This window comes from Lithobates pipiens, unplaced genomic scaffold (assembly GCF_037356315.1).
Source record: "Lithobates pipiens isolate NorthernLeopardFrog02 unplaced genomic scaffold, aLitPip1_a1.2 Scaffold_19, whole genome shotgun sequence".
Lineage (NCBI taxonomy): Eukaryota > Metazoa > Chordata > Amphibia > Anura > Ranidae > Lithobates > Lithobates pipiens.
In genome coordinates, this window is record NW_027507764.1 from 521,197,371 (window position 1) to 521,203,949 (window position 6,579).

Here is a 6,579-nt window from a genome sequence, read left to right on the forward strand (position 1 = left end):
TGGGAAAGAAACAAAAAAAAAACAAGTCAACACCAACAACATAAAAAGAAGTCTACAGCACCTAGTATTCCCAGGTGGTCTCTCATATAGGTATTAACAAGGCCCGACCCTGTTTAGTCTCTGAGATCAGACGAGATCTGGTGCTTTCAGGGTTATGTGGCCATAGGCAAGCTCTTCAGGCACTCTCAACCCTCTTGACAAACACCAAGATGGTCACCTTGGTAAACAAACAAAACAAAAACAAGTCAACGCCAACAACATAAAAAGAAGCCTACAGCACCTAGTATTCCCAGGTTGTCTCCAATCCAGGTACTAGCAAGGCCCAACCCTGTTTAGCCTCTGAGATCAGAGGAGATCGGGCGCTTTCAGGGTTATGTGCCCATATGCAATCTCTTTGGGCACTCTCAACCCTCTTGACAAATGCCAAGATAGTCACCTTGAGATACAAGCGAAAAAAGACAGGTCAATGTCAACAACATAAAAAGAAGAATACGGCACCTAGTATTCCAACGCCATCTCCCATCCAGGTACTAACTAGGCCCAACCCTTCTTAGCCTCAGAGATAAGAAGAGCTAGGGCTTTTTCAGGGTGATGCTGCTGTAAGCGATCTCTTTGGGCACCTCTCAACCCTCTTGACAAATGCCAAGATGGTCACCTTGGGAAACAAGCGGAAAAAAACAAACGAATCAACGCCAACAACATAAAAAGAAGCCTACAATAACTGGTATTCCCAGGTGGTCTCCCATCCAGGTACTAACCAGGCCTGACTATTCTTAGCCTCCAAGATCAGACAAGATTGGGTGCTTTCAGAGTGATGTGGCCATAGGCAATCTCTTCAGGCACCCTCAACCCTCTTGACAAACACCAAGATGGTGACCTTGGGAAACAAGCTAAAAAAAACAGGTCAACGCCAACAACATAAAAAGAAGCCTACGACACCTGGTATTCCCAGGCGGTCTCCCATCCGCGTACTAACAAGGCCTGACTCTTCTTAGCCTCCAACATCAAATGAGAGCGGGTGCTTTCAGGGTGATGTGCCCGTAGGCAATCCCTTCAGGCACTTTCAACCCTCTTGACAAACGCCAAGATGGTCACCTTGGGAATCAAGCAACAACTTAAAAAAAAAGCCTATGGCATTGAGAAATCCCAGGCGGTCTCCCATCCAGGTACTAACCAGGTCCCAACCCTGCTTAGCCTCTGAGATCAAATGAGATTGGGCTCCTTCAGGGTGATGCAGCCATAGTAGATTTTTTTCAGGCACGCTCAACCCTCTTGACAAACGCCAAGATGGTCACCTTCGGAAGCAAACAAAAAATCAAGTCAACGCCAACAACATAAAAAGAAGCCTACAGCACCTAGTATTCCCAGGCGGTCTCCCATCCAGGTATTAACAAGGCACGACCCTTTCTAGCCTCTGAGATCAGAGGAGATTGGGTGCTTTCAGGGTGATGTGCCCATAGGCAATCTCTTTGGGCACTCTCATCCCTCTTGAAAAATGCCAAGATAGTCACCCTGGGAAACAAGCAAAAAAAAACAGGTCAACGCCAACAACATGAAAAGAAGAATACGGCACCTGGTATTCCAAGGCCGTCTCCCATTCAAGTACTAACTAGGCCCAACCCTTCTTAGCCTCCGAGATCAGAAGAGATAAGGTGCTTTCAGGGTGATGCTGCTGTAAGCGATCTCTTTAAGCACTCTCTACCCTCTTGACAAATGCCAAGATGATCACTTTGGGAAACAAGCGAAAAAAAACAGGTCAACACCAACAACATAAAAAGAAGCCTGCGGCATCTGGAAAACCCAGGCGGTCTCCCATCCAGGTACAAACCAGGCCCAACCCTGCTTAGCCTCTGAGACCAGACGAGATTGGGTGCTTTAAGGGTGTTGTGGCCGTAGGCAATTTCTTTGTGCACTCTCAACCCTCTTGACAAATGGCAAGATGGTCACCTTGGGAAAAAAGGGAAAAAACACAGGTCAACGCCAACAACATAATGAGAAGCCTACGGCACCTGGTATTCCCAGGCTGTCTCCCGTCCAGGTACTAACCAGGCCCATCGCTGCTTAGCCTCCAAGATCAGATGAGATTGGGCTCTCTCAGGGTGATTTGGCCGTAGGCACTCTCTTTGGGCACTCTGAAGCCTCTTGACAAAGGCCAAGATGCTCACCTTGGGAAAAAAGCTAAAAAAAACAGGTCAAAGCCAACAACATAAAAAGAAGTCTACGGCATCCGGTATTCCCAGGTGATCTCCCAATCAAGACACTAACCAGGCCAGATCCTTCTATGGCACCTGGTCTTCCCAGGCAGTCTCCCATCCAGGTACTAACCAGGCCTGACACTGCTTAGCCTCTGAAATCAGACGAGATCGGGTGCTTTCAGGGTGATGTGGCCGTAAGCATTCTCTTCAAGACACGCCCAACCCTCTTGACAAACACCAAGATGGTCGCCTTCAGAAACAAGCGAAAAAAACAGGTCAAAGCCAACAACATAAAAAGAAGCCTATGGCTAACCAGGCCTGACACTGTTTAGCCTCCGAGATCAGACGAGATTGGACGCTTTCAGGGTGATGGGGCCGTAGGTGATCTCTTCGGGCACTCTCAACCCTCTTGACAAATGCCAAGATGGTCACCTTGGGAAACAAGTGAAAAAAAAAAAACAGGTCAAGGTCAATAACATAAAAAGAAGCCTACGGCACCTGTTATTCCCAGACGTTCTCCTATCCTGGTATTAACCAGGCCCAACACGGCTTAGCCTCCGAGATCAGACAAGATCGGGTGTTTTCAGGGTGATGGGGCCGTAGGTGATCTCTTTAGGCACTCTCGACCCTCTTTTTAAAAGCCAAGATGGTCACCTTGGGAAACAAGCGAAAATAAACAGGTCAACACCAACAACATAAAAAGAAGCCTACGGCACCTGGTATTCACAGATGGTCTCCCATACAGGTATTAACCAGGCCGTACACTGCTAGGCCTCTGAGATCAGATGAGATTGTGCGCTTTCAGGGTGATGTGGCCATAGGTGTTCTATTCAGACACTCTCAACCCTCTTGACAAATGCCAAGATGGTCATCTTGGGAAAAAAGTGAAAAAAAAACAGGTCAACGCCAACAACATAGACCCTGGCGGTCTCCCATCTGACCCTGACCCTGACCCTGCTTAACCTCTGAGATCGGGCGCTTTCAGGGTGATGTGGCCTTAGGCGAACGCTTCGGGACATACTCAAAACTCTTGAGAGATGCTAAAATGGTCACCTTGGGAAACAAGCGAAAAAAAAACAGGTCAAAGCCAACAATATAAAAAGATTCCTACGGCACCTGTAATTAGGTACTATCCAGACCGGACCCTGCTTAGCCTCCGAGATCAGATGAGATCGGGCGCTTTCAGGGTGATGTGGCCGTAGGAGATTTCTTCTGGCTCTCTCAGCCCTCTTGACAAATGCCAAGATGGTCACCTTGGGAAACAAGCGGAAAAAAAAAAATGTCAACGCCAACAGCATAAAAAGAAGCCTACGGCACCTGGTATTCCCAGTCTGTCTCCCATCCAGTTACTAATCAGGCCCGACAATGCTTAACCTCTGAGATCAGACAAGATCGGGCACTTTCAGGGTGATTTGGCCGTAGGCACTTTCTTTGGGCACTCTCACCCTCTTGACAAACGCCAAGATGGTCATCTTGGGAAACAAGTGAAAAAAAACAGGTCAACGCCAACAACATAAAAAATAGAATTTTTATATACAGCTTACCTGTAAAATCCTTTTCTTGAGAGTACATCACGGGACACAGGAGCTTCATTACATAGTGGGTTATATAGGTACCTCTGGTGATTGGACACTGGTTAACCCCCAACTAAGGAGAATTCCTCCCCTATATAACCCCTCCCATATGGGAGGCACCTCAGTTTTGTAGCAAAGCAATAGGAAACCACGTAAAACCCAAGAGGGGTGGGAGCCCTGTGTCCCGTGATGTACTCTCAAGAAAAGGATTTTACAGGTAAGCTGTGTATAAAAATCCTATTTTCTTGATCATACATCAGGGGACACAGGAGCTTCATTACATAGTGGGATGTCCCAAAGCAATGCTCAGATTGAGGGGAGGGAGACACAGATCATAATATATAGACCGCCAAGGACCGGAGGACCTAAACTGCAGCCTGCAGTACACTGCGCCCAAAGGCGATATCCTCTTGCCCTCTGACATCCACCTGATAGAATCTGGTGAATATGTGGACTGATGACCAAGTTGCAGCCTTACAGATCTGAGCCAGGGAGGCCTGGTGATGCACTGCCCAAGAAGCACTTACAGCCCTAGTTGAGTGCGCTTTCACTTGAAAAGGAGGGATCTTCCCTTTAACACTATAGGCCTGAGAAATAATCTGTCTAATCCACCATGAGAGAGTGGATTTTGATGCCACCTGACCCTTCCTAGGGCCTTCCGGCAAAATAAATAAGCAATCAGTTTTCCTTATCTGTGCAGTTGCCTGAAGATAGATACTGATTGCCCTTACCACATCCAAAGTGTGCAAAGATTCTTCTTCTGCAGACTGTGGGTCCAGAAAAAAGGATGGTAGGCTTACATCTTGATTCAAATGGAATCCTGAAACCACCTTAGGCAGAAAGGACCTGTTGGGACGCATTACCACCAGGTCCTTATGAATAATTAGATACGGTTCTTTACTGGAGAGAGCTGCTAGTTCTGACACTCTTCTAGCCGTGGATATGGCTACCAAGAAAACCAATTTTTTAGTCAAAAGAACTAACGAAGCCTGATGCAAAGGTTCAAAAGGTTGCCCCTGCAAAGCTGAGAGAACCAAATTCAGATCCCATGGGCATACCGGAGGTTTGACTGGCGGCCTTATCCGCATAGCCCCCTGGATGAAAGCCCGCACCAGGGAATGTGATGCAAGTGGTTTCTGAAAAAACACTGACAAGGCCGAAATATGCACCTTGATAGTGCTTATGGCCAAATTCATTTCTAGGCCTGACTGGAGGAAGGCCAAGATCCTGCTAATGACATACTTTCTAGGATGACATTCCCTGAGTTCACAACAGGAAACATATGCCCTCCAGATTTTGTAGTAAATAAGCCTGGAGGCCGGCTTTCTGGCATTGACCAGAGTAGAAAGGACTGGCCCCGAAAGCCCACGGTCTCTCAGAATGTGGGTCTCAGAAGCCAAACCGTCAAATTCAGACTGTGTAAAGCAGCATGGTAAATTGGACCCTGTGAGAGCAGATCTGGCCGGAGAGGGAGGATCCACGGCCTGCCTACTGCCAACTTCATGATCTCTGCGTACCACGGTCGCCTGGGCCAAGCCGGGGCTACCAAAAGAAGCGACTTTGTTTCCCTCTAGACTCTTCCCAGGAACCGCGACAGAAGCGGGCACGGGGGGAAGGCATAAATCAAATTGTACTGATCCCAGGGAACTGTCAGAGCATCCGACCCCTGAGCGAGTGTATCTCTTGTCCTTGACACGAATTTGTCCAGTTTTCTGTTGAACCTGGATGCAAACAGATCTACGTCTGGAGTACCCCACCTGCGACATATGTTCCAAAACACGTCGGGGTGCAGAGCCCATTCTCCTAGGCACAACTGCTGGCAGCGCAGAAAATCTGTCTGCCAATTTTCCACTCCTGGAATGAAGACTGCAGAAAGGCATGGAACATGCCTTTCTGCCCAGACAAGTATACGATTCACCTCTTTTTGCGCAACCAGACTTCTGGTACCGCCCTGGTGATTGATATAGGCCACTGCTGTGGCATTGTCGGACTGAACCCGAACAGGTCTGAAAGACCAGTTTATGAGAGCCATATAAACTGCCCGGATCTCCAAGACATTTATGGGCAATAGCTTCTCGATCGCAGACCATTTCCACTGCGAGCACGTCTCCTCCAACACTGCTCCCCAGCCTGTCAGGCTGCCATTTGTCATAATAATCTTCCATGGAAGAGGAAGAAAAGTTTTGCCTTTCAGCAAATTCTCGGTTTGTAACGAGACTCTTAGACTTGTTAGACGAGACTCTTGCGTGTCCCTGGGGATAGACGCATAGGAAGATCCAAGGACTGGGGCTTCCTGTTCCAAGCCGCAAGGATGAATCTTTGCAGAGGCCTTGAGTGGAACTGGGCGAATGGAACGGCCTCGAAGGAGGCGACCATTTTCCCAAAGAGTCTCATGCACAACCGAATGGGGGAAGATCTTCTGCCCAGAATTAGACGCACCAGATCCCCAATGGCCAAGGCTTTTGGCCTTGGTAGAAACACCTTGCCCTGAGCAGTGTCGATAACCATACCCAGGTATTCCAACCTGGTAGAAGGCTGTAGGGACGACTTTTCTAGGTTTATAATCCAACCTAGGCGTTCCAGCTGTTCTAGCGTTCTGGTAACACTGTGGTTCAGGAGTGCTACTGTTTTCTCTATGAGAAGCAAATCGTCTAGATAAGCCATGACGGCTATACCCTGAGCTCTTAGGTTTGCCAAGAGAGGGTCCAGAATCTTTGTGAAGACTCGAGGGGCCGTAGCTAGCCCGAACGGCAAGGCCACAAATTGAAAATGGCGCCGCTCTACCGCAAACCTTAGATTCTTTTGGTGTG

The 6,579-nt window shown here is 48.1% G+C and overlaps 6 pseudogenes; all 6 read right to left on the reverse strand.

Moving 5' to 3' along the window:
• Positions 1-268: 268 nt before the first annotated feature.
• On the reverse strand, positions 269-387 carry LOC143999004 (5S ribosomal RNA; annotated as a pseudogene).
• A 322-nt stretch (positions 388-709) lies between these two features.
• LOC143998872 (5S ribosomal RNA) lies at positions 710-828 on the reverse strand (annotated as a pseudogene).
• Positions 829-1,997: 1,169 nt separating this feature from the next.
• LOC144000032 (5S ribosomal RNA) lies at positions 1,998-2,116 on the reverse strand (annotated as a pseudogene).
• A 160-nt stretch (positions 2,117-2,276) lies between these two features.
• On the reverse strand, positions 2,277-2,395 carry LOC143999056 (5S ribosomal RNA; annotated as a pseudogene).
• Positions 2,396-2,681: 286 nt separating this feature from the next.
• Positions 2,682-2,800, reverse strand: LOC143999290 (5S ribosomal RNA; annotated as a pseudogene).
• A 700-nt stretch (positions 2,801-3,500) lies between these two features.
• Positions 3,501-3,619, reverse strand: LOC143999169 (5S ribosomal RNA; annotated as a pseudogene).
• Between the last annotated feature and the right edge of the window lie 2,960 nt (positions 3,620-6,579).